General features: G+C 46.6%; 1 protein-coding gene and 1 long non-coding RNA gene across 3 annotated transcripts in view; one reads left to right on the top strand and one right to left on the bottom strand.

Annotated features, from left to right (window-relative positions):
- MED27 (mediator complex subunit 27) overlaps positions 1-27,006 on the bottom strand; it is a 186,746-nt gene that overhangs the window by 145,953 nt on the left and 13,787 nt on the right. The gene's annotated exons all lie outside the window — the stretch shown is intronic.
- Positions 6,609-17,018, top strand: LOC116663299. Its single transcript, XR_004319539.1, has 3 exons — positions 6,609-6,935; positions 9,004-9,006; positions 17,008-17,018. It is a non-coding gene; the product is annotated as an uncharacterized LOC116663299 (long non-coding RNA).

Genomic DNA, 27,006 nt, shown 5'->3' on the forward strand with positions numbered 1-27,006 from the left:
TAACAGACACTGCCGGATAACAAGCACGCCCTGACCATCAATGCACATAGGTCTCCATTTATCATTGAGAATGGTAAGCTTAAGTCACAATACAAATGAGCAAATCTGAAATAAGTGTAATCTTAATTTACAGGCTCACTCTATGTGGGGTTACTACAGACTGGTCACTTTCTGCAACGACTTTCTGATTCAGTGTCACCTATAGAATGAAAGCATGAACAGTGACAGCTGCATGAGGCTGTCAAGCCCACAGTTCAGTTTTGTACCTAGGTATCTGCTCATTCAGCCACAAATGGCCTGAGGCATCTACACAAAATGAGGGTAAACGTGGCTTTTAAAACAGTGGTTCTAGCAGTTGAAAGACTAGTTATTGGCATACAAAATATACAAACCACTGAAATCCACGGCCCTGATGGTAATTCTCATTTCAAAATCTAAAGCTTGGATAGTGGAGACAGCAGATGGCGGAGCAAGATGCAAACAAGTCTGCAGCAACGATGGGCTGGGGCGGGCTTCGGCCACACTGAGAGCAAACCGGAGCTGCAGAGCTGCCACACTGATGGGGGGAAGAGACACTGCAGGGTGGAGAGTCTGGGGGGGAGGGGTACGTCCCAAAACTCAAACAGACAAAATGGGCAGGGATCTCCCCGAGCAGTTCGGTCTGGCAGAAGTGGCGTGTTTCTTATGCACAAGCCTTGGCTGACACAGAGTGCCCCCTACCCAGAAATAAGATGAGGGCAGATCTCCAGATCCAGCAATGACCTGTCACCTGCCCCACAAATACTACGTTCTGGGTGGGGTGAGAGGATGGATGAGTGAGGCAACAACACAACTAAGGTGCAAAGCACCCACAGAAGCTGCAGTCAGGAGGATATGACATTTCCCCTAGTGCATGCTGCTGTATATTTAAGGGGAAAAAAAAGACCTAAAGAGAAAGTGGCTTCACCAAGGCTATATTTTCATCCATTTCCTTCACTCATTCATTCATTCATTCATTCATTCAACAAATATTTATGAGCCACTTCCTAAAAATATGCCAGGCATCTTTCTAAGCCCTTGGGAAACATCAGTGAAATAAACAAAGAACATTTCCTAGCAGAGAAAGACAGATAATAAGCTCTTTTTTAAAAAAGCAAACTACATGGCATGTTAGAAGATGAAACATGTTATGGTTTTAAACATGTACAGGGTAGGGAGGCTGGAAGTCAGGGTGCTGCAGTGTTAAATACAGTGCTTATTGAGAAGATAAATTCTGAGCAAAGATCTAAACATGAGGATACAGATATTTGGGACGTTTAGAGGAAGAACAGAGGCCCTGAGGTGGAGATGGGAGCACACCTGGAATGTTCTGGAATCAGGAAGGATGCCAATGGCTGGAGCAGAGACAGCAAAGGAGAAAGGAGACGCAAGGAGGCGGGTGGGGGTGGTGGGCAGATCTCACAGAGTGCAGAAGGCGACTGAGAGCACATCGGCCTTCACTCTGGGTCAACTGGGAGCCACCGTGGGGCTTGAAGCAGAGGAATGACGTGTCTGGACTCTTCTTGCTAAAGGACACTCTGACTCTGGTCGAGACTAGGCTATAGAAGCAGGGAGAGTCACCAAGTCCGTGGTGACCCAGAACAAGAACAAAAAGGCCAACCTGGTTTAACAATGGCTTCAAATTAAGTGGTAATACTTTGGTCCTTTTACTTTCAACTTGGACTTCTCAATTGCAAGGAATGTCATAGACCAAAATTATTCCCCAGAGATTAAAGAGTTTATGATTTTTAGATAGGAGAAAAACTTTTCAAGCTTCAAAAAAAAAAAAAAAACAAAACAAAAAACAAAGAACACAAAGAAAACTATTAACAGACTTGATGTTCAAATGCTTTAACTTTATCATCAAACCTGTCATTTACCGCATGTGTGTGATGTGTCAGGCGCCGGGCTGAGAGGTGAGAGGCCTCAGGGGCCAGCAGAGGGCCTGGCTCTGGGGCCAGACTTCACCACCACCCCACTGTGGAATGTAAGCTCTCGGCCCCCAGTTTCTTCACCTCTAACATGAGAACGATAAAAATAATTGTACATACTTCTTAGGGCTGTTTTGGGATTAAATGTGTTAATTCACACACACACACAAAAAAAACCCCACTGCCCACTGCCTGGCTCGTGCCCATGTTCAGTTAACTTCAGCCACTGTCACTACCAGCTGCCGCCACACAGTCCTCGCATGGGCTCGCACAGTTGTGGACACTGAGCTGAATTCACCCCTGGGCTGTCTGATGTCGGAGGCCACAGTGGGTCCGTGTCACGTTAGGAGGGGAGGCCTCCTTCAAGTGAGTTCACTCGGAGAGCACACAAAAACACTGCTGAACAAGGACAAGAAAGAGGAGCCAGGAAGCAGGTGTCCACCTGCACAAGAATCACCCCGAGCAGAACCACACCCCGTGCAGGTCAGGGGACACCCTGTCACACAAGAACGGGTCCCGCCTCGAAGCGCTTTCAAAGGGACACCCTTCACCTCTGTGACTACCGTTCCATCCCTTATGAAAGACATGGTCTCTATGGCCTCTCTTCCGGCTCTGACGTGTCATGATTCTGTGTTTTGGGGTTTTTTGTTTGTTTCACAGGCCACAGAAGAGGGGAAAGTATCAATAAAAAAGTAGAACACTTTGATAAAGAGAAAACAGAGAACACCCCTTCAGATCTGATAGATTTCACTCCCACTCGCACACCGACATCAACTACTCACACAACACTTTTCAGAACGTTGTCAGATACAAATTGATTACTTGTGAGGTTTCATCTTGTCCCTCCAGTCCTCACGCGCGGGCCAATCAGCTCCAAACAAAACCCGGCCTTTCAAGCCGTGGGAGCCTCGCTCTCTTCCCTGAGGTGGGGAAATGAATTATTGAGAGATGAAAAAGCACGTGCCGCCACCTTTTGGCTCTTTTTCCCTATGGGAGAATCGCTCACACCACACAAGGCAAGAGGCTACATGGCAGGTGACTCAGGAACAGCCATTTATAAAGCACACACCTGTGACATGAGAACGGCGTGGCGGGCCGCGATGAAAGGGGCTGAGAGAGCCGGGCAGCTCCATCCGCCGCGAGCCTGCCTGTGCACATGTCACGAGGAAGCCACAAATAGGGCCTCACATCTATACGTTGGGCAGAAGTGTGATGCAGCAAACAAATACTAAGGCAGCGTGTTTCCTTTCAGCCCCATCCTGACAGGAAACAGACGGAAGAGCTTCACGACATCCAGACCTTCCAGCCCATTAAGATAAATCTGGATCAAGGACACAAAGGCCCCAATAAGAAGTATGAAAAGTGACAAAGTGTAACACTTACTCAGCAGGTTTTCGCTTCCGCCGGCATGTGCATCCCCTGCAAGTGCCCTCCACGCCACACTCACCAGCACACACTTCAGGATTTTCCAGGAAGGCTCCAGCCTCATTTTAATTTTCCCCCTTGTTTTGCTAATTTCAGGGGAAAAGGACGCTTACCTTAGTCATTCTGTCTGGTGCTGAAATTGGGTCAGGGAAAGGATCTGCAGCTTTGCTCCAAAGAGTCAAGCTGCACCCACAGCCAGGGCCCAGGACCCAGGGCCGCCGAGGTTCAGGCAGGACCCGAGGGTGCTGCTCATTATTTATCCACGGAGCTGTGCCAGCATCACTCACACAACCATACATGGGCAGCAAAGAATAAAAGGGAGGAAAAAGAACAAAATGATGCAGAAGAAGAGGCACAGAGAGTGAAAAGCAAAATGAAGAAAGGCAGGTCAAGAGATGGCCGCCAACATCAGCATCCCTTAGTGCCTAACCTGGGCCAGTGGTGAACACAGGCAGGGCTAAAGGCAGGAGACAGGCTGGCAGCGGAGAGAGAAGCCTGGGGACCAAGCAGTACAGTGGACAGTCATGGGCCGAGCCCAGCCTTGAGTGGGTCGAACTGGGCACACTGACTGCACAGAGTGTGCGGATTTCCACTGCTCTTGCGTTCACTCTCCTTCACCATCAGCTTGGTGAATCGGAGCAAGAAGCGACTGCGTGGACACTGAGCGTTGGAGAGAACAAGGTACGGAAAGTGTAGGGAAGCGGCATTACAGGAACATTTAACTTATAAGAATTCAGCTCTGGGCAGGCGAGTGGCTGTCCTGAGACCTGAGTGCGGTGCCCCCAGAACTCACTGCACCCCCTCCCCGCCAGGGCCATGAGGCCCCACGTGGAGTCGGCCGGCCTGCAGGGCTCCTGTGCATGGTGACCAAGCTCTGGTTGCAAGCTAAACCCCGGCTGCTGAAAAATGTGCAGCCATAGGATTTGTGGACCAAAAAAAAAAAAGATTATGTTTTAAAATTTTTAAATATTCAGTGCAGCTTAAAAACTTAGGACCGAAGTCCAAATTAGTACTGTGTGGCAAGAAGAAAGGGGGGAGTTCAGTCCAAAGCAATTATGTGCGAGCACATTTCTGGGGTCTGGCCTATGGTGACAGCTGCCACGGACTTTCTTCTTCTCAAGAATGTAAATGATGCAGATAGATTAAATACCTATTTTGCTTAAATACTCTTGATAATGAGTTTCTTTCCTTCTTTTAAGGGTGTTTGATGTTGGCAGTTGATGGATCTTGAGTTAAATTGTTTTAATTCAAAACAGCACCATCTGTTGTTAGGATCTGTGGCTCAAGAGAGGAGGCAAGAACAGCACTGCTGAGAGCCAGCAAAGGTGACAAAGTAAATGATCCTGAAGTGTGTGCAGAAAGGCAGGTGGCAGGGTGGGAAGAGCACTGCCTGTGCAGGGTTCAGAGGCCGGGATTCTTGTCCCAGCTCAGTCTCTGAGAGGCCATAAGCTCTGGGACTCAATTTCGCCCTCTACAAAATGGGAGGCTGGCTTCAAGACAATGACGACAGTGACACTGGCAATCATGACTGGCAGCCACAATTATTAGTGTATACTGGGTGCCTGGTCCTGAGAGTTCTACATAAATGATCACATTTATACCTTTTTCATACCTTGTTTAAAATCCTTATCCCCAAGAGTATGTACACTATTGTTGTCCCTATTTTACAGCTAAGAAAACTGGACTCAAAGAGGTCAAGTCACTTGCCCAAGGTCACACAGCTAAGAGTGGGAAAGCCAAGGTATGAGTGTGACTCCAGAGAGTGCAACCATGGTACCATACTGCCCAGCGGCCACTGAAAAGCCTTTGGAGAGCCCTGCGATCCCCACCCCTCCAGTGTCCGGAGTCCAGTGGCCACAGCCCGCATTCGCTTGAGTCATCACTGAAGCAAGAGCCGAGAGGAGTGCTAGGCATTTCTGATCCTGGGATCCGAGATCTGAGAGTGGACTCTGCTGCACCCAGCAGTACTGCAAGACAGATCTTACTTCACTGGGCTCCACTTTCAATCCACATCTGTGATCTGAATGTTGATGTGAGCTGTAAAAATTAACAAAAACTGAACTAGATCCAGTGGAAAATCCCCAGCATTTGACTGTTTTGAAAGGCTAGCTAAGTATCTCCCAAGATATGTTTATTCATTTGGATCCAAGGCACTGACTTATAAAAGGGGTGAATGTGTTCCCATTAATCACTTGTACGTTACCTCCACCAACCCTAGAGAGGGGAACAAATTAGGGGGCCAACACAGACATATCAGACCATCAGCTCACTTTGTGAGGGGCAAGGCAGCTTTTCTACTAACATCTGAAGCAGGCAGTGTAAAGCTCTCAGTAATAAAAGCGCTACCTCCAAACAGCTTGAATGTACTCTTCAGAAATCTATACAGTTTAAATTGGGAGGACGAGGAGGATATTACACTACCAAGGGCATGACGAGAGAGTACAGTGTTGCCAAAGAAAAAGTAACAATCTACCAGCAACCCGAGATTTAGGTGCCAGTATCAGTTACTTTTACTGCCAGACTCTTGGCGACTCATTTAACCTTCAAGGCTCAATTTTTCCATCTACCATCTTAAAAAAAAAAAAAAGGGAATGAAAAAGTCTGCCTTCAGGAAATAATAAGCTCAAGATCCAGAACGCTGCACAGTGGGGTACACTGGAGGGGCTGTCAGGGCCGCTCACAAAGCCCCAGGCAGGAACTGCCCCCTGCACGGTTTCTTAGGCCAGGAGTTGGTGCACGTATTCACTTTGTTATTATTTATACATTTCATATATGAGTAGATTCACATTTTACATATCAAATCTTGCATAATTTTAAAAAGGAGAAAATTCTTCTGATTGCCCTAATGTGGAGAGCGAATGAAAATATATGCTATCAGAGAAGAGTAAACGGATGACTTGGATTAAAATTTAAGTTAACAGACTTAAAAAGGAATTCTAACAGTCAGTACCATAATTTCTGACTCAGGAGAGAGATTCTTGGTGTGAGAGAACCAACACTCGACAGCGCGGTGGACAGAACGCGGATATCAGTAAGAAAAATGATCAAGCATCCACCCGAAAGAGGGGCCAGAGCATGCACTAGCCAAGTGCAAAGGAAGACACGCAAGAGCACTTCCTCCCGGGAGCTGGCAGAGGCCCGCCTCCTTACTACCCGGCACTGGCAAACCAAGAGGCTTACGGCACCCACACACTGAGGTCCAGGGTGTCGGCCGGGGGCTGTTTCTTCCTCGGCTTTGCTGTACTTTCCAAATCTCTATAATAAACCTATTACTTTCATCATTTAACAGGTAATTTTTTAAGTGACTCATGAGGTAACTAACTGAAAGAGACAAAAAAAAAGGAGGGAGGGATAAAAGGTGCACGGGAGAGCCAGGAGGAGGGGAGGCGACAGGGAGCCTGAGGCTTGGCTCCACCGCTCGGCAAGGCAGATGCGGGCCTGTGCAGATCACTCCCTCTCTGGGCTCAGTTTTCTCCTCTGTGAACGAGCGACAACAACGCAGATGTTAGGGTTGCTTCTAGGTTCAGAAGTAACGTAAAGCGCCTAGCACGGTGCCTGACAGTTTATGAGCGGGCACGACAAATCCTCCTGTTACCAGTACCCTCACTTGTCACTGCCACCACCCACCAGTGGTCTTTCAACAGAACCCCTGGAGGAAGGGAGAGGGGCCAGTCCCCAGGAGGCCTGTCCCCAGGGGGGATGAGAGAGGCGAGGACGACGGTGGCTTCACCTCTCCCCAGGGCGGCTGTCCCACTGGCAGCCTGTCTGCCCGCTGCACCACGTTTTCAGTTTGCAAGCTAACTTTGTTTCTAATTATCTGCTTTGCAGTTGGATCTGCTGACCTCACATCTGAAGGACAATCCTGTATCTGTTTAAATGATCAAAAACACTGCACATTTTACCCACAAATTCCATAGTTGGAAAATCACCTATAGAACTGATTCAAATGAAGGCACTTGTTTAATTTGTTTCATTTCTGGTCAGTTTTCATTTAATAAGGAACATGCAATTAATAAAGTAAAAATAAAATTGATTTAATTCAGTGCAAATGCGTTAAAAACAGGAAAGGTTTTAATTTAGAGTGTTACCTCATGCCATACACCAAAAATAATTTTAGATCAATGAGAGAAGTTAAACGTATGAAATCAAGTCACAGAAAAACATGAGAGAAAAAAAGGATGTGACTGTCTCCCAACTACTCTCTTCCTTTAAAAGAGACAGAAGACAGAAAGAAGACCAACAGATCTGACTACATAAACACTTAAAACTTCAGTGGGTTAAAAAAAGAAAATACAACAAAATCTAAGGCAAACAACAAATTGGGAAGATATATGCAAAACAAAAAAAGCTTAATATTAATAGTTTTAAAGAAAACCAAATGAAAATATTTGCACAAAGTATGCCAAGATATGTGTTCAAGAATAGTCCCTGCAGCATATTTTTAAGTTTAAAATAACTAGGCAACCTGTCTATCAATAGAAGGAAGTTAAGTAAAATATAGTGGATATACCCATATAGGGGAATCCCGTACGTATAGTGTACACACATGTGATCTGTGTGATATAATACTGCATGAAAGAAAATCATAAGAAAATATGTTTAGTAAGATTCTGTATTTGGAGTTTTGGGTTTTTTTTTTTAATTAAACACACACACAGGTCCTAAAGATCTATTTATCAAGCTGTTCCTAGTGGTTCTATGAGTGGTAGGAGGAAAGGGCTAGGAGGGAACCTCCTTTACTCCTTATTTTTCAGACCTCTATGTATGTTTGCTTGTTTCACAACAAACAGGTATTATTTATAATGCCACAGAAAGCAATACCGTGGCAGCCTTCTAACTGCTTGTCAGCTTCCATTCCCCTTTACTTTCTTGGAAACAGCACCGCAAGTTTTTAAACAGGATCCACGCCTGCCCAGCCAAAAGACTATACCCCTCAGCAATCCGTGCAGCTAGGTATAGCCAAGTGTCTAAGTTCTGACCGACAAACAAAAATGTTCTGGCAGGTTCTGGGGAATCTTCTCAAAAGCTCATGATGAGTGCCCACTGATTTTTCTTCTTCACTCCTTCTTCCAGGTTGCTGTTAGGAATGAGAATGTGATGATGGCTGGAGCCCCAGAGCCACGTTGGACAACTTGAGAATGAAAGCTATACATAGCAAAGCAATAAAATAAGTAGAACCTTGGTCCCTGACAATACGGAACTCCCATATCAACTCTGGAATATTCTGAGAGGCTATGGTATTTACAGCCAAACCTGACCCTGGTATAAATAAATTCACATGTCTAAATTTTGCAAATTAATAGATGATGATCTGAAATGACAAATGAAGAGGAAAAAAGAAATACATGTAGGTAACAAATACAAAGGTGAAAGTTCAATCTCACTACTAATTAAGGAAACAAATGAACACAGGAAGCTGCTGTGGTTCACCTACTGACTAAGTAAAGATAATAATATTTTTGTTTTATTTTGACAATCTTTCCCATTACTCATTTTCTTATGCACTGAAATAGGGCAACTAACATTGCTATGGACTGTAAACCAGTATAGTCACTTTGGAAAGCCATTTGGTAATGTGTACCAAGAGTGTTTTAAAAAATCTATACCTCATCTCAGATCTGGGCACAAGAGAGTGAGCACCCTTCACCCTGCCTCTCCCCTGAAGGCAGCTATGAAACCTGGACAGCATGTATGGAGCAGTTATTTCAGGACTCTGAGAAGAAAAGAGCAGCTGACGAATTAAGGAAGAAGACCAGAATCAAAGTACACCGAACCAGAGATCAGTGAACCATCTGTGCCCCTCAGCTTGCACTCAGTGCTGCCCCACACAGGAAGTATGTGTCAGTGAACACTGAGACACTCCAGGAAAGCTCTCCAGTTCTGACTCAGGATGGGGAAAAGGGTCACCTAGCTCAGCGACAGTGGGTGAAATCACCCGTTGGGTTTTTTTCCTCTCTCCAGTCTCTCACGTCCCAGCCCCTCTGCGATCACGGCAGTGGTGGTGGCAACAGCGTTAGCAGCTGCCAGGGAACCAAAACAGTGAACAATTTGAGGGGAGGGAAACTTCCTTTCCAATCAGAGGAGTTGGAGTCCCAAGTATGTGGAGGAACATGCCCCCCCACCCCGCTTTTATTTTCTCTCTGCCCTCCCATTACCTTCCCCAGACGCAATTCTGAGAAATGCACAGCAGAGCAGGGCAAATAAAGCCCCAGCTTTCTGGCCAAGGACCACAAAGGAGAGGCCCAAAGTACCAGAGATCATAGAAAAAGATATGCTTGGTAGACTACAGTTCAATAAAAAATAAGAAGTTTAAAAAGTGTGCTTGGGGAAGCAAACTTATCAAGTTGTTTATGAACTCCTGGCTTCATCCCCAAGCTGTGCAAGCGTGGTTCTGACCCCAGAGGGCATAAAATACATTCTTAACAGCTCCACTACGCGACAGATGACCACTAAGTCACAGGTGCTGAGTGGCACACATGTCAGACAGACTGCAGGAACCACGCAAAGCAAACAAAACTAACATTGAAACCACAACCGACAGAAGACTGACCTGAACTTGCAGCCTGAAACCCAGCAGGGTCAATTGCCCATGAAAACAAAAATATCCATATTCTCTGTAGAATTTAAGCAGAGTTTCCTAACATAATAAAACTATCTGGGATACAATCCAAAATTACTTGGCATATAAATGATAAGGAAAATTTCAATTCAAATAGGTAAGGTAAACATACCACTACAAGATGACAAAGATGTTGGAATTTTCTGACAAAGACATTAAATGGCTATTACAAAAATGTTCCAACAAGTAAAAGCAAACACTCTTGAAATGAAGAGAAAAATAAGAGTCTCAGCAAAGAAAGAAAAGCTTCAAAGAAGAGCTAAATAGAATTTTTTAAAGTGAAGAATTGAAACGCACACACACACACACACACCCCCTTTAAATCACTTGGCACCTTTAAAGTGGTTCAACTAGTATTCTATGGTTTTATAATAAAACTTGTCCTAATCTTGAAAAAAAAAATAATTCTACTTCTGGGGGCTCTATCTCAGAAAGTACCTGTTTTAAACAAAGATAAAACTTTGTGCTCAAAGATGTTTATCCCATCACTGTTCGTAACAGTGGTAAACTGTGAATCCAATCTAATAGAGAAATAGGGAAACTATGGTACCTGCCCTGAGTAGAGTATTACACAGGTTTTTAAATTTAAATTTTCTGAATATTATATAATAATGTTACAATATCATTAAAAATTATTAGGATATAACAGGAAATAGGGTGGAGGTAGTTTTGATTGTATATGAAAAATGAACACAACAAACTAAGCACAAAAATACAAGTGTAAAAGACTGGAAGGAAAGGATATCAGAGTGTTAACGGTGCTAAACTAAGCAGAGGGATTATAGATGACTTTGTTCTTCTTTCTGCTTCTCTGTTGTTCAGACTGGGATAATGAGCACATATTACTTTGAAAATAATAATTAACTGCTTCCTGCCCCCTCCACCCACCCACCTCCATTTTCCCTTTCTGCAAACATTCTCAGCATTCTCTCTCAGGATACTAAGTCACATTACAGATTTTCCAACCAAAATTTCTAAGAGTGAAAAAAATGTTTCTTAAGTGCAGGAATCTCAATTACTCTTGTTTCTAGTCCTCTAGTCAAACTCTTGGCAAGGAAAAAGATCCTACTGCTGATGGTTAATTAGTAATGTGAAATTATTCAGAACTATTCAAATCAGACCAGTCCTTCTTATTAGGGAAAAAAAAATTAATACGACACATTTGCAAGAACACCATTCCAAAGCAGCTCGGTCTCTGTGGACAATTACAGAATGTCAAGCTGTCACACAGACACCACTAATAACTAAACTGTTCTTTTGATTCCTCGTAACTTAAAGGTCCCCACCCTCTCAAACTGTCAAGGAGGCCCCTTCCCCTCCATCTGTTGTACAGTACCAGGCTTAACATGAAAGGCCAATGGCAGAACCCCTCCGGACCTGTCAGCCTGGCTCATCTAGCACACGGATGAGCCAACCCGCCCAGTGGCTATGGTCCGTCCTTCATCGGACACCCCGTGAACAGTGGGGGGAGGAGGGACTGGCAGCATGCTGGGCCATTGTCCACTCACGTTACAACTTCCATGAGCAAAACAGACCATTCCTAAACCACAGCAGACTAGCTGTGACTAATTTTCAGGATAAAAAATGCACACTGGGTTTCTGCCCTTTAAGCACTGGTGTTAACTGCTTAGTAAATTAGAGCAGTGCTGTTAAAAGCAAATAGCACCGAAGGAGAGCACAAAGTCAACTATGGTGCCTGGGCAATTTGGAATCTTCTTCCATCTTCCTGAAATGTGATTAAGTATGACCTTTAAGAATAGTGGATCAACCAATCAATTTTGGTGAGACAACCTTGCACGTGACACGGGAGTGTGCCCGGCAGAGGAAGGAACCTACCATGGCAGCAGGGCCTAACCATCTCACTGTGCAGAAAAAGTTACCGAGATTTATCTCAATTGATTTTACTTGCAAGGAAAACACATCATAAAACTGCAACCTCAGCAGGACACTAAAGGTCGGGCTGGGCTTCTTGAGGGATGAACTTGATATCAATACTTATTAGGACACATTCATACAAGATACACAAGAGAGACGAAGAGAAGATGCTGGTAATCTTACTTAATCCTGATGCGGCTCTAAATCAGGCTCTGCAGACTGTGGGAAAAATCGAGGAAAAACTTCAGTATTCCTGAGATGAGGCTGTGTGAGCACGTGCTCACATTCAGAGCAAGAACAGCAATGTGGGGACTCCAGAGCCCTCTGTGGGGAGACGTCTGCAAGGAGCTGGAAAACCACCAGCGGCGATGCTTCACTGCTCCCTGCGCTCCTCGGTGACAGGTCAGTAAGATCTGGCTGAATGTCCAGCAGAGCGCTAGGTCGGCCCAACCAGGAAAACATATATGATCACAGCATGTTGAGACCTGGACAGGTCCTTACAATCAGAAAGGGCCGAGAAAGAAACAAAGCAATTCAAGCACTCCGCAGCTGATACTTAATTTCTGTTCTGCCAACTGTCAACAAGGCAGGTTCCCAGAGCCCCACCTTACCCTAAACACACGTCTACCACACAGTAAAAGGTGAAAATTGAAAACACTGCCAGAGAGAACAGAGGCAATCCAAAGAAAGCAAGAAAAGGTAAAATTTCTTCAAAAGAAATCAGGATCGAGGTAGGTGTGTGTGTGTGTGCGCGCACACGCGCGTACACAGATTTCACATGGTTTTAAAATAGTTATTTCTTTTTCTTAAACCTAACACCAGAAAGAGTCCTTAAGTTCAAGCCCAAGAAACTGAAGAGGCAAAATGTTCCTTACCCTACGGAACGGGCCTGACCATATTTATTACCAACTCAACAAATATCAGGCATTACTTGTGATGTAATACAAACAATACTTAAATATGAATCAGGAAACAGGATCCAGTCACAGCGAGGTGATATGGGAAAGCGTCCCAGGGAGGTGAGGGCAGGTGGTGGGCCTTTCGGGGTAGTGAGCATGTGGGAGGGAGGAGAAAAGGATGTTTCAGAAGAGGCACACTATCAGCAAAAGGGAAGTTTGGAAAATACAAGCTGACAGAAAATTGAACAGTCTGACTAAAGAAGGATGCACACAGGGCACCAGATGGGAGGCGAGAGCAGTCAGGGGGCTGCAGTCTGACGGCGGCTGAGGAGGCTAAGGAGGGCTGCCAGGGGACCACCGAGGACGTGGACATAGTCGGCAGGATGAAAGCAGGCCGCTGGTGGCAATTTACAACCTGCTTTTGGCTGAAGATGTCCAACAAGGGAAGTCCATGTAAGAGACAGGGTCCTGGCCCTACTATACTCACAAGGAAAAGAACGCTAGGAAATCAATATAAAGTATAGATAGGACCTTTTTTGACAGTAAAAGATACTAATAGCAACGACTGTAGCAGAACGCCTTTGAAGGACTCCAAGGCTGGGTCTCCCGCTGCCTCCCTGTAGGGCAGGCTGCCCCAGAGAGAGCTGCACGCTGGGCCCCGTCTCCAAGCCCTCCCCCGACACGTGCCTCCCCGGACCCGCCCCAAAGGAGCCCAACCGTCTCTCCCCGGCCTTTCATTAGGCTTGACTGTGTCTTAATGCACTGAACACCACCTGATGTTATTTGTATTTTCTTATTTGTTCCCCCCACATCTGCCCACAGTGTAAGCTCCACAAGCACAAGGACCTTGAGACTGCTCTCACTATCATGTTGACCACGCCGAAGCACACGGCAGGCCCGCAATACACCCTGAATGAATAACTGAAAAGACTCAGTGATGGCCTCAACCTGTGTTTCTCGATCATAACTTGCCCAAAGAACCCTAGATGCAACACATACGTACACACGCACACACACACACACCGCACACTCATATACCCCACCCAACACACACACACACTGCTGCCATTGCTCTACTCAATCTATGTGTCAAGACAGTAGTTTTTGTAGTCAGTTGTGAGATGCCTCCCAATGGGTTCCCCAGAACAAAGTACATGAGACTGTCAACTATTTACTGATAAGTTAGACCAGACTCAAGGTTATCCCTATAACTTGTCTGCCACTCATCTGCATTTCAGTAAATTCTCTTGAGTGGGAAGAAAGGAGGAGAATTACAGCTAGCTGGCGCACGGATCTCTGGAAGGATCAGCCTGACTGCCACACGTACTTTGTTCTAAAATCTAACAAAGGGAGGAAAGAGGGCCTGCCTGAGTCACAGACTGACTCCCTCCAGCTGAGGGTCTGCTTGCTTTCTCATCTCATCATTACAGCGCTCTGCAGAGACCTATCCCATCTCCTGCCCACGTCGCTGGGCTAGACAGCAAGACTGTGGAAATACAGTTAAATAAAAAAGGGGTCAGTACTGGTCTATACGGCCCAGGCTTCTTTCCAGTCTCTAGATCTGTGATGCCAAACATAGTGGCAACTGGCCACATGTGGCTATTTAATTTAAATTTAATTTTAAAAAATTAAAAATTTAGTCCTTCAGTTACACTAGCCACACTCCAAGCTCCCTGTGAATGTCCAGGTTACATGCCAGTGGTGACATGTCACTAATGGCTATCCTGAGTGGATTCAGAAAATGCGTACGTCACATGCCACACCAAGGCCAGAGAGTTCCAGTGGAAGAGACTAAAAGCTAGCGCAGGCCCTTCCCTGCCGTCTTAACCATGACAGGGCATCCAGCTTATGATCAACTGTACAAAAGATGAGCAATAAAACAACACAGACTGAGGGCCAGGAAAACGGGCAACAGGAGAAAGCAGTGCGGCTGCCCCCCCCCTTCTGACTGATGTCGCCCTGCCCGAGCACCAGCTTTCCCGAGCTGCGGGCAGGCCGCACGCAGCTCAGCTCTCCCGAGCAGGGAGGGACGGCCGCACGGGAAAGGGAGCGTGAAGGGGAAGGCAGCATCAGCAACTGGCCGGGTCTCCTGGCTCTGCGAGCCAGTCTCGCCTTCAGACAGTTTTATTCCTTTACATTTCCTTTAAAAGGGGTCAGCGCTTTGTCTGCAAACTTCTGCTTCACAAGCAAAAACAAAACGTCTTGGAGAAGAGCTGACATTTAATCTGCAAAAGGCCCCTACTTTGAGGTTTAATAATAAAAGATTCATTCCACACAGTGTCTATCCAGCAGTTACGCAGGGTGTCAGTTTTTGAAGCCTGTAACGGCCATCAGGACAAAGCCTAATAACTGCAGAAGTAACATTTCAAAGGTAAGACCTAAATACACAGTGAGAAAAACAATCTCCCCGTAACACAGCCCAGTCACACTCAGGTGCAGTGCGACTGGCCACACCACACTCCAGGGCAACTCCAGTGACTGTTCCACCCTGTTCTTTGTGAGTCTGCCTCTGAACGACTCCACGAAAAGGTGGCTCGGAAACCTGCTGTTAGCTCGGCTGTGAAGAAAAACACGGTGAGAGAAAAGAAAGTAGTAGGGCGGGAGGTGCTAACTTCCTCAGGAATAAGCACCAAAGATGTGAATACTGTAAAGGGGAGGAAATCGTCTACTTCTTAAAACACCGCACAGACACACTCGCACGCAGAAAACAAGGGCGCTCTAGTGAGTGCTCACTGCGTGTCGGACCCCACAGGGAGTGGTTCTATGAGTCTGTGAGACTTCCTCTAGCCTCACAATAACCCAATAAGGTTAGACACTTCTACTAACCCCAATTTACATGCAAAAACTGAGGCACAGAGACACTGCGGAAGCCACACAGCAGCGGCAGCCTGTGAAGCCAGAACGCAGGCCCGGAGGCCCTGTGCCGCACTCCCCGGGCCACCGCTCTGCTTCCCCTATGCTCTCCTTCACGGAGCTCATGTTCCAGGCAAGACGGTCTCCCTAACCGAACGCAGAGGTCACCGAAGCGCGCCAGCTGTCCCACCGGCGGCCACCAGTTGAGTCCTCAGTAGCTCCCAGGTGCACACTGCTTTGCACTTCAGTAGTGATGTACTATAATGCCTATTAGAAAACACATATCTAATTGATAATTACACAAATTGCAGCGTTTCCTTTTTAAAGCAAGCAGGTGTGAAAACCAACCTATTTAAAAGGTGTCAAGTAATCAAAAGTGAAGCGGTACGGGAAGAGGGAGGCGGTATGGGAAAGTCACCGTTTCAGGCGGGAAGCTCAGAGCCCAGACTTCAACACCTTGACATTTTTTACACTTGCTCGCACTGTCCTTTCCGCCTGGATGTTCTTCCTGTCCTCTTCCCCGCCCTCCACATCTGCCTGTCAAAGTGCAGGCATCTTTCGGGAGCAGATCAATGCCCCCTCCTCCAGTCTTCCTGAGGGTGTGTTCTCCAGGGTCACCTCCTCCATGACGCCCTCAGAGGCCCTTTGTTTGTGCCTCCCCAGTGAGGTCATGCCCTTCTGCTCTGTACCACGCTGATCTGTGTCCCGACTCACCTCACACTGTGCTGGAAGCCGTGTGAAGGCCGGGTGGCTCCTTCCCCAGGCCCCACACAGAGTCCAGCGCACAGCTCTGCACACAGGAGGCCCTCACGAAACTCCCCCTACAAGACTGCGCTGGGCTGCCCCGAGCATTCTCAGGAGACAAGATTAACTACTCCCCACTTCTGACAACGAATAGGAAAATGCACAAAATAGTTATGTCCCAAATATTTCCTGAAACAAAAGGCTCCAGCAGGAAGGTCATGAACCAGGTCTACAAAGAACTGGAAATCCTTTTTTCACTAATGCTCTTTGAGTTTTAAGGCAAGTCTGCTGGCCTGAACCAGGATGGAGCTTCTGTAGGTCCTCCACAAGTCACCCAGCCTTCTACGAGAACTTTATAAATAAAATAGAATAATTAACCTTGGGACCAGTGAAAGCCCCATGTACATCCAGACAAAATTAATATTTACAAGATCAAACAGGACCACAAAGACGATTAAATCAAGAAGGATTTAGATGTGGGTCAACTCAGACTCCAAACCACAAGTGAAACCTGCTATTCAGACGCCTTACGCTCCCTCGTAGCACTGATCCGCTGCTCCCGAGGCGGAACACTGGGCAGGTGAGGCATCTGGACTAGCATCGTTGCAGGGAGGACTCCACGTTATCCATCCATGCACTGGAGTCAGAAGAGCAGCCGGGACCATTAAATCCACAGAGAATGTGAAAACCTCATTTGAGTCAAACCTCCATCACAACCCAACTGTAACAATTAGTCATGTTAAGAAAAGTAGCTATTTACTGAGCCCTTACCATATACCAGACACCACTGTGTTTCAGGTGCATTAATTCACGGAAGGTGCACAACCACCCAGTGAGGCAGCTGCTCTGGTCGGGCCCATTTCGTAGATGAGGAAGCTTAGAGGGGCAAAGCCACCTGCCCCTGGGACAGCCTGGAAGGACCTGGGAGAGGCAGTTTGAAGCTGGCATCAGACAGAGCCGAGTGCTTAATCATCGTGTCACGTTACTGTGTCCTGAACTCTGCAACTTTACCCTCAAGTACAGCGGACATAACACTCACTCGCACTCCACCGCAGTAACTAAGGCATATTGCTTATTTCATGCCTTCATTATGCTAACTTCATTAAGGAGGACAAACACTGGCAGTTTGCACAGCTCATTATTACTCCTACAACACACACTGCTCCTGTGAGAAATAAAGATTAATCTTTCTACATGTGAACGAATTCTTAGCCAGTGCCATCATGACAAGGAAGGGGGAGGGCGACCCTCAGATTCATGAGGTGGAAGCCCTGGTAAATGGTCAGGCCGTAACCAAGCTCCCATCTCAACAGTAACACGGGAACTGCGAGCTGAAAACATCACCAACTTCCAAGCAGGCATGAGCCATTTCAGAAAAGCAACTTTCTGACTTTCAGAGTCTAAGAGAGGGAGGTGTAGCCATGGTAACCGAAGATTCCCGACACGCAGAGGAAACCTCTGGACTGGCTCAGCAGGACTCCTTTCTCGAAGACCTGCCCATCCCTACTCCACGGACACATTCACTGGACCAGAACAGACAGCTGACTCCACATTCCCTCATGCAAAGTGGCCCTGAAAGGTTCTTCGTCCGGCCCACACTGCTCACCTAAGCTGAGGTGATGCAAACTCCAAGGCCATGAAGCTGTCTGCTCAGCCCAGGGCACCCATCTGCAGACCGAAAAGCCTGATGGAGACACGCGAAGAAGCAGGGACAGGGCACCACGAGTCCCAGAGTGCCAAGTCCGGTAGAGGTGTCGCTCGGTTCCTGACATCTTTCTGGTTCTCAGTGCCGGCCCCTTGGAAGGCCTGGCTCCATTTCCTGCCCACTGGTCCCCTAAAACACCCAATAAATGCCTCCTTTTGCTTACCTAAACTCAAGTGACTCTTTTCCTTGCAGCCAAAAAAGGCTCGACCAAGGCAAAAGTAAATGTCAGCCTCCATCACCGGACGTAATCCTCACCAACGCCATCCAGCAGGATTGTTTAGGGTGCTGGGGCTTGTCAGGGTCTCATCCACCTCCAAGGAGAGAGAGGGGCCGGGACCATGGAAAGAGCCCAGGGATTGGCCATCTCAGGGCTGTCTGGTCTCAGGCAAAGCACCCGCTTTCACCAAGGCTTAGTGTCCTCCCCAGCAAACCAGCAGGGACCACCATGTTCAACTGGCCTGATGTGCAAGTCACTGGAAGGTCCAAATGAGATCTTGGATGGGAGTCTGGGCTGTGGTCTGCTGCCAGCAATTTCTACGGGGGAACCACGCACGGGGACAGCACCAGAGAGGGGGAGAAAGTGCTCAGTGAGAGCCTTAAAGAGGGAACACAGGGCTGGGCTGCACAGACACTCAGTGTGGCATTTAAATATTCTACACGTGTTCCCTTCTGCCTGAAATAATCAGGATACCTTAGGTGGGACATCAGTAAACTTCATTTTCTCTAGGATAAATATAAGCACATATTGAAGACAATGGGAGGCCAGAATTTCCATTTCTCAGACATTAAATTAGCCAGTGACGAGAAAATTCTGCCTCTGTCTGGGATTTTCTAGCAGGTGGTCCCAAGCATTACTCGCCACAGTGAAAAGACTCCCTGAGTGTAGTACTCCCCTCGAAGGCAGAAAACCAAGTTTATCTTTCTTCCAGATGCTGAATTATCAATGTCCCTGCTCCACTCTCTCAGCCCCTGACAACAATGATGAAGCCATCACAACTGTGGCTCCCAGTGAGGCAACAAACAATGGAATGTTCTGTGCTCCAAGGAAAAGAATATCAAAAGTGACAATTTTATTTTTTTCAACATTAAGAATTATGTGAGACTTAGCCACCAACTTAAAAATAAAAATTTTATATCAAGCCGAATGAAAATATGTTGAACGAGATCATTTGAAAGTCATACGTAAAAAGCCTGATACAATGCGTATTACAAGGATTCCGGTCCCCCTTTCTCGCTGCACAGAGGGACTAGGTGCAGCATGGGGTTTTTTTTAAAGCAGTTGGAAGGTCATGTGAAGGACACTGTCCGACAAAAACGTCTGGGCCCTCCAAATCCACATCCTTACAACTTCAGTACCAAAGCTAAGGATTTTGTAACCAACCCCATTATCAATATATCATGTTTCACTTGTCCTAAAACCTTCTGAAATCAGATGCATCTGAAAAGCCTCTGGCAGTGCTCTTCCTCAGTGGTATACAAAGTAACAACGCGTCTTACAATCAATGGCGTCTTACCTGCAGTGAAACAGAAGCCATGTGGAGAATGTGCCACCCCACCATTCACACCTCCTTCCCATCCCTGAGAAGAACTGATAACCCCTCCAGCCCCACCCTGGAAACTCTGCTTTATCTGAAAGGATGGAGCGGCAGCCGGGGCTGTATGTCCCCACTGCATTCGAGAGAAATGAGATTTAACTCGCATGCAAGGATAAGAGAGAACAGTTCTCCACAAGTGAAACAAGACCTATGGGGTCAGAAGCCAAACAAGTGTTCTTCCTTTCTTAGAAGCTTCTAACCCAAACCAGAGTATTCACCTTGGAGAGAGGCTTGTACTCTCAGGGAGGGAAAGAGGGAAAGAATCACGCCCAGGGTGACTTCAGTGAAGAGCTACAGACCAGCATGCGGCTCAGTTAAAGGGAGACAAGCTTCGAGTTTCAACAGTAATTTGTGCATAATTATCCTCGCAGGTTGATACAAGATAGTTAGATTAAATAAATTAATCAAAGTACAAATTGTGCTGGCAAGCTCCAGCGCCTCGCTTCTCCTAGGGCCGACCTGCCAGCAGCTCCAGGCTGTGTCTCCCCACCCCCAGACCAGAGCTGGCAGGTGATGGGGACCCGAAGAGAGGCAGTCACGCTCCGAGCAGGGGAGCCAGGGTGGCGATCTGAGGGACGGGCGGAGGGAGGGCTCCGCTGAGCCGTGACAATGGAAGCTTTAAACACAAGATCCATTACCGCCTGAACACCCACGGCCATTTACACATCGCGGCTGGAAATCAATCCTCGGGAAGCGAAGACCGAGGGGAAGCGGCCGTGAATACGCTGAATACGCTGGCCCGAAACACAGCTCAACCAAGGTCTCTGGTCTGCCAGCCCTCCCGCCCCACCCCTACCTGGAACTGCCACTTCGAAGTCAGGCTACTATCAGTGTATCAGGATCTGTGCTGCCAGACATCATCAGCAGACTCCTCAGTTCTTTACTTGTGCTGGTAGCCCAGATGTGGATGGTGAGACTCAAGGACCAAGGGGCCTGCCCAAGGTCACACATGAAACAAACCGCACAGCCTGGGTTCCACCTAGATATCCATGCTGCCAGGGAAAGGGGGCGAGGCTGAACATAGAAAAATATTAGCAAATTAATGAAAACTATTTCCATTTCTTCTGTAAGAGAATAATTAGCATTGTGACCCCACGTGTAAAGATTAGCAGCAGAATCAGTCAACGGGTCCCCACTATAAAGTGACACACAACCTGCCAGAAACACAAATACGTGGCCACTGGCAGGCAGACACAGCCCTGAAGAAGCTGGGTCGCAGGAACAAGGGAGAAGAGCTGAAAAAATGTGGTCGAACACCACCTCAACCTTCCTGGCTGTTAGCTCCCCGTAACACCCATCAGACCTGGGTGCGTCACAGAGCAGATTCAGTGCAAGCCCACAGACAGGCGCCCTTCCTTCCCGCTGTGGGAGAACGAGCGCGCAGAGACAGTGCGCGCTGCTGCCCTCTGACCGGGCCCCCTGTGCAGTCCCACTCCACGGCCACGTGTCTCTGGAAACTCCCAGAGTGCCATCCTTTCTGAGCCTCTGCAGGAAACCCGTCACGCTCTCCACCAATCATACTACATTATTCCACTTCCAAATTCAATTCTCAAACACACTGTCTCAAAATGTTTTCCTTTATTCCTTCAGAGGATGGCGTCCACAGCTTTTGCCTTTGTCTCTGTCACCCCACAAGTGGCTCCAGATACTGCAGCCGGCCTTCATCTACAAAGGACTGGGACAAAACTCTCTGAGATTCAACAACCATTTCCGCAGCACTACAGGATACTTTAGGGAAGAAAGCCCACCCAGGAGGAGAGGGACCACGGGAAGGAGAGGCAAGGGGGAACGGGTGAAGTCGTGAGGAAATGAGGCTGAGCCCGGACCCTGGAAGTAAGTTCTCAGGTCAGACAGAGAGCCAGGCTTCAAAAGCCTGCAGGCGCCTCACTCACACACAGCACACTCCTGCGGCCCTGACCCTCGAGGCTCCAGGGCTGGCTGCCGGAGGGTCTGCCCAGCCCACGGCAGTCAGAGTTGGAGGTGCTGTTGTGGCAGAAAAAACAACAATACTCCTAGAGCTTTTGCTGTTTGTTAAGAGACTGTGCTTTTTATACTTACGCTAGGAGTAGACTGCAAGTGAAGGCTGATGGCGCATACTTTTATTTATTTATTTATTTTTAAATCAGTATTTCTTTTTTTTTTTTTAAAAAATTGGCAGAGGGAGGTAATTAGGTATATTTATTTCTTTATTCATTATTTACTTATTTTTAGAGGAGGAGCCAGGGATTGAACCCAGGACTTCATGACTGCTAAGCATGCGATCTACCATTTAAGCTACTCCCTCCCGCTTCATACTTTTAAAGATATTGTTTTAGCTTGAATACTCTATAATAAGCTTTTAGAAAGCAGAACATGCTAAATCACTACAAAATGTGTTATACTGTAAGAACAGTGAAAATATTTCATCAATAAAATACTTTGTATACACATTTAAAAGAAAAAGAAACATACCACACTTCTTTCTCTGTAGCAGTGGTTCTGAACTTGTGGGGGCCACAGACCCCTGAAAGAACTGTAATGAAAGCTGGGGATTCTTCTCCTGAAAAATGTACCTGCACATATTAATGACCCAACAGAAGCCTGACCACAGACCCCAAATTAAGGACCCTTGCCTTCTGTGAAGCTACTTTTTGATGACATGTATTTTATCAAACAAAAACAGGCAAGGCAGCAGTCAGCGTGGCGGGGAGTGGAAGACGGACAGGCACAGGATAGAACATAGTTCAACACCTCTTCCAATCAAATGCGGAAATTACTTCCAGGACGTCTCTGTCAAGTACCAGCAGAAGCCACAGGAATGGATGAGCACTGTGATGACCAAGATGAGGCACCATTTCTATGGTCCTGAAGGTCTGGGGAGGTAAATTATGCTTTAGCAACTCAGATTTAAAGACCAACACCAATACTGTATGATGTCACTTATATATGCAATCTGGAAAAATACAACAAACCAGTGAATATATCAGAAAAGAAGCAGACTCACAGATACAGAGAACAAACTAGTGGTTACCAGTATGTGGGGGGCTGAGAGTGGAAAGATTGGGGTTGAGGGGTGGAAGACACAAACTGCAGGGGGTAAGATCTGCTCAGGAATGTATCTTACAACATGGGGACTAGAGCCAATATTTTGTAATAACTGTAAATGGAAAGTAATCTTTAAAAATTGTGTTAAATTGTTTTTAATTTTTTAAAAGAAAAAATTTTAAGACAACAAAACCCTGAAAATACATATAAAAAAATCCTGAAAATATGCCATCATACAGTTAAATCAGGCAACTACAATTTACACAAGAAATTCTCTTTTGCCAGCCCATGTATGTATTTAAGATTACAGACAATGACCTTTGTGACTCATCTAAGTGCTCGGGAACATAGATTTCATAGAAAGTTAGTAAACCTTTGGAAGATTCTATCCAAATATTTTACCTAAAAGAAGAGCCATTTTCTAACAATGCCCTCATTACAAAGACACCACCATGTTTTCCAGAAAGCAGCTGCCCTGCATCTGCTGCTGATTGAGCCAGCAAGGCCGACCAGAGAAGGCAAGGCTCTAGCCAGATGATCTGTGACTCTTCCCGGGGGCCTGGAGCAGGTCACTGAACTTAACAGGAATTTGAGCTCCCTCTTCAGTAAAACAAGGCTAAGACTCAGGCTTACTAGAAACTCCACGAAGACAGTGATGATAACGACATACCATCACCCTCCTGAGCCCCGCACACACACTAAGCCTTTGATCTTCACAATAGCCCTGGGGAGAGACCATTACGAACCTCCTCTTGCAGATCAGAAAACAGGAGTAAATTGCCCAAGGTCACAGGTCGTAAAGAGAAGAGGCAGAATTTGAACCCAGGCAATTTGACCCCAGAGCTCATGCCTTTAAAGCCACGCTACACAGGCTACACAGCCCATCTAGTTTGATGAATGATGGGTGCTTTGGAAAGTATGAAGTGCTAAAATAAACGTGACACTTCTGTAACTTTCACTGTTTCCTTTCTCTGTCCTTTTCATATCTGCCTCAAAATAATCAAGATAATTTGCCTTCTGTTTGTATCCTCAAACTAGTTTAAAAAAAACAAACTTAATATGCATTATCCTTCAGTAAATCAAGCCGTGAGTGGAATGCACAAACCAAATAAAGCCATCCCAGCAGCTGTGTGCTCAGAAGTGCAGCGGCTAAGAGTCACCTCCTACTCAGACCTAAAGAAAAGTGGGACCAGGAGCCCCACCTAGCCCACCTCCTCCCCTCAAAAACACACTTCATTAGAATTGCAATACTGACTTCAAAGGCAAGGAAGCTACCTATTCAACTGCAAGTGTTTTGTTAGTTTGTCTTTCTTCTGATGGGCCTTGCTGGACATTGGAAATACAATGATGAACTGGGAGGGGCGGTTACCAGCATCCCTGTCCCCTGTCCCCTGTCCCCTGTCCCAGCCCAGTACGGGGGGGGGGGGGGGCTGCAGAAGTACACAGAGTGGTCACCTCACCCTGACTTGAGGAGTTAGAAAAGACTCTCCCAAGTATGTGACTGTACACAAATATGGAAAAATAAAGTAAGAGAATATTAGCCAAACAACAAGAGGGGTGGGGCCTGTTTAAATGGGCTGTGGAAACAGCAGGAGGGCAGGCAGGCTGAGCAGGGAGCTTCAAAGTGACTAGATGCTGGGGCACCATGGGAGTCAGACTCAGACAGTTATCGGCCACTCCTCGGAGCTTGTCTTAATCCTGAGCACAAGAAGGAATCATCAACTTATTTTAAGCAGGAGACTCAGGAGATCAAACTTGCATTTTTAAAGGTCACTCCGATGCTATGTGGGGAAAGACAGGAGGTGGTGAGACAGGGAGGCCAGTCAGGAGACTTCTGCAAATGTCCCGGCTATGGGAGAAGACGCCCCGAAGCAGCGGGGAGCATTCGCTCATCAGTTTAGCAACACTTATCAAGCACATTCTGAACACGAGAAACCATGGTTGCAGCCCCAGTGCCGGACGCGTGAGGGTCCAGTGCAGCTGATGTGCAGAGTGAGTGAAATCGAGGAGGCAGGGACGCTGCCCAGTTTGATTTTGCTGGTTTTCCTTAACCCACCGCAGGGCCGGTATTTCCAGCTCTATGCTCCCCACCTTCTTCACGAGGGGGGCCTGTTATCTGACAAGTGGGAGTAGAAGGTGGAAGCCATAGTTGTTGGGAACTGCCCTCCAGACCATCCCAGGGGGAAGATACGGTCAATGTGCCTTTAGAGTCAAAATCCACCTGGGGGCTTAGAGAGGCCTTTCCCATCTTGTGACGCATCAGAATAAGGCAGCTCCACCCTTGCTAACCAAAAGCTCTGAGAACCTTCCTCGAAAGCCATACATGCCCATCACTCTGAGACTGAGAAGGACAGGGCTTCACTGAAGTCTCAACAGGAAGCACAACATCCCCCACAAGACATCTTGCTAGGAAATTACCACATTCCGGTTTTATAAGCCGAGGTCCCCAAGTACAGCATTTTGGCCGAGGATTCCAGTGAGCTGCCAGCAGGATAATGTGGTTATGCTGTCTGAGCTACTGTGAAAATGCATTAAAATCTCAATGTTTGAGCTCATCCAAGCAATTAAAATGAACACGGACTGCTCTGTTTTAGATTGGGAAAAACAAGGGATAGAAGGTTGGCCCCTATAATCCTCTGTGGCTTCTTTTACCATTTTGAAGGCATTTAGAGCTAGCATTTTGCTATCCAAACCAAGCTTGAGGGTAATCGAGTTAACCAGCAGTGTCTCACTGGCTCGAGTTAAGTGATCGGGGCAGGGGGCACTGCGGACCAGAAGTCACAGGGCTGAAAGGAAATGCATCACCCCCGAGTGCGGCTTCGGTGCTGGCCCCGTGCTAAGAGCATTCACTGCCCAGAAAAATCAGTGCCTTCAGACTCATTCTGCAGGTGGTGAGGATGAAATCTGGAGAGAACAACAGCATACAGAAACTAACGAAATGATTTTAAAAGAAAAATACACTTCCACCTGATCACTAAACAAACTCTTCAACAGTTGCTTAATCATTTTCTTCTACGAAACAGAGGTCGAGAATTCATTTTATCTTGAAACTCCAGTGATTCTAATTCTCACCATCAACACAATGAATGATATAGAATTTTGAATCAATGCATTCTCTGGGAAACACACTGAATTATAATGTGATTTTAAATGGTGAGCAAGATAAATGACTGATGGACAGCCGGGTGGGCAGCCAGGCAACAGGGGAGGACACGGTGCATGCGTGGGCCTCAGCTCGCCCTGGGGTAAGGCACTGAAGTCAGCGATGGGGCCAACCTCACCCATGGGCAAACTGTCCTTTAGGGCTCCAGGTATTAAATGAAACTTAAACAGACCCATTTGCAAATAGAGAGAATAACCAATGTGCAGCACCCTTTGCTACGGAGTCACTAGTCCATATTACAAAGAACACCTGGTGAGTTCTTTTAGGAAACAAAGGGTTCACCTGGGTCAGGTCTGAGGTCAATGTGGCAAGAAAGTCAGTACCCTGAAGCCAAGTGGGTGACTGTTTCTCCCCCTCTGGACACTAATATGAGATATATATTTAGTGTTCTCTTGAAATCAACGAGAAGCCTTTAAAACAAGCACAACCTTAGGCTACAACAGGGTAAGGGCAAACTGGTGACATGCCAAGGGCAAACGAACCAGAACGGTGTGTATTACAGCAATAAATTTGCATTTGCATGAGGCATATGACAGAATTAAAATGTACCAAACTATAAAAACAGGATGATATTTAAGATATCAGGAAAGCAAGACAAAATTCCCTTTATGTTCAGACACTGTCCAGATAAGCTGCACGTGTCAGTTAAGTCACCCAGCACTCTGTGAGTCATGCTCCTTTCTGACAGTGAAGACTGGTAAACTGAGGCGTATAAAGGCCACTGAGTCAGGGGGTAAAGAGACCAACAGCAGAGCCAGGAATTATCATTATAACAATGTGCTTGGGCACTTTGATCAAGTTACAGAACTAGATACAGGCTAAGTCCCAGGAAGACGGGAACTTAGTTTCATTCTTTGGGTCTAGAATGGTGCCAGCAATATAGCAGATACTCAATAAATATGTACCAGATGATGGATTAGACACTTCCTAGCAAAAAGCACACTACTCAAAAGCAGGCTAGAAGTGAACGTGACTGAGCTTTTTATAACTAGTGCAACCACTTTCTCATATGTGAATGCACACACACACTCAAAGCCTGCAGACCTGCGTCCAAATCTGCTGTGCATGGTCATCGGGAGAGAGCCGAGCCCAAATGCTCAGTGACAGCAACTACTGACAAGTGATCACTAATGAGAGAAGCCTACTGACCGTAAG

The sequence above is a fragment of the Camelus ferus genome, chromosome 4, assembly GCF_009834535.1.
Source record: "Camelus ferus isolate YT-003-E chromosome 4, BCGSAC_Cfer_1.0, whole genome shotgun sequence".
NCBI classification, from domain to species: Eukaryota; Metazoa; Chordata; class Mammalia; order Artiodactyla; family Camelidae; genus Camelus; species Camelus ferus.